General features: G+C 39.3%; 1 pseudogene; it reads right to left on the reverse strand.

The window, feature by feature from the left end:
• Positions 1–613: 613 nt before the first annotated feature.
• LOC150040759 (large ribosomal subunit protein uL23 pseudogene) lies at positions 614–1,081 on the reverse strand (annotated as a pseudogene).
• Positions 1,082–1,622: the final 541 nt, after the last annotated feature.

The following is a 1,622-nucleotide window of genomic DNA, read 5'->3' on the forward strand; positions in this document are numbered from 1 at the left end:
GAAAATTAAAACAGCAAACAAGCATAAAACTATAAGAAAACTTGGAAAAGTGAAAGACTTCTAAATAAAAACATCAGCCTGGCCTGGTACCCATGACATATATACATAATACATATGTTATGCACATATATACAGTCAATGTTTTGGTAGCAATACAGACCATATGTTGGTCTTTTGTACACAGATGAAGAAGCACCACGGGGAGCACCATCTTCAGGTAATGAACCAAATGGCACACACACACAATGAAAATATATATGGAGATCAGTTGACCCACCCTGTAGCTAAAGAGGTGTAAGGAAAATACTCTAAGAAAAAATTGTTCCAGGAACTACATTCTTAGGCCAATGACAAAGTTTTAAAAAGGAGGGGAAAAACAACAGCATTAAAAATGTCTATACAAATACATATTTTCCTATGTCATAGATTTATCCTATGATACGGTATATTGTTTCACACAGGAGAAATGAGCAGAAGTCAAGAGAGATTTGAATACTAGGTGAGCGGCCAAAAAACCATCACACCGATCTTTTGGTGTATTGGGCCAGAGGTTTTTTTTTTATGTTTTAATGGGAAAAAGATGTATATTTATAATTAGCCCGCTGGATGCGGTTTAGATGATTCCAATTATGTTGGCAACATCTAGAGCATCATAGTCAAGAGCCAGTCGAACATATGCCTTCTTCTCTCCATCAGGCCTGATCAGGGTATTGACCATAGCCACATCAATGTCATAGAGCTTCTTCGCAGCCTGTTTGATTTGATGCTTGTTGGCTTTGACATCCACAATGAACATAAGCATGTTGTTGTCTTATGTCTTCTTCATGGCTGACTTAGTCATCAGGGGGAACTTGATAATAGCTTAGTGGCCACACTTGTTTCTCCTTGGAGCACTCTTGCATGGATATTTGGGCTGTCTCCGGAGCCGCAGGGTCTTGGGCCACTGGAAGGTGGGTGAAGTGTGTATCTTCTTTTGGTGGCTATGGGTGCCTTTCAGCACTGCTTTCCTGGCTTTCAAAGCCTTTTCCTTGGCTTCAGCTTGAGGAGAGGCAGGAGATCCCTTCTTAGCTTTCGGCACCATCTTGGTGAAAAGGGTTTCCAGTGTTGATTTCCCAGGGCTTATGGGCCAGAGGGTTTTTTTTGTGGTAGACAACCAGCTGGGCAAATGTGAAGCTCTTTCTTTTTTTTAAATAATTTTTTATTGTGATTAATAGAAGAGTTACATTATATTTATCAGATAGAAGGTGCATAACTTCACAAACATTAACACCCTTTCTCATGACATGGTCCCCATTTCCCTCCCACCCTCCCCCTGCTTATCTTGATTTCCCCCCCTTCCCTAACCAATTTCAAATAACTAATTAAGCACATACAAAATATATCAGATAACAAGGTGAAAAATTTTAACAATATGAGATAACCAAGGGATGGCAAAAGAGATGAGCGATAACATAGTACATTAAGGACAACAGTCACTCATTATATGGCTTTAGTTTCCTTATCCTGGAGGTCTTTATATTTAGTGTCGTACTATTTGGCCTAATATCTCTAGATTTTGTTCTATTGTAAATCTCTGCTAGGAGAGCCCAAGGTTTCTACTGATTATGACAAATGAGGGAGAC

This window comes from Megascapheus bottae, chromosome X, assembly GCF_031878675.1.
Source record: "Megascapheus bottae isolate mThoBot1 chromosome X, mThoBot2.hap1, whole genome shotgun sequence".
Lineage (NCBI taxonomy): Eukaryota > Metazoa > Chordata > Mammalia > Rodentia > Geomyidae > Megascapheus > Megascapheus bottae.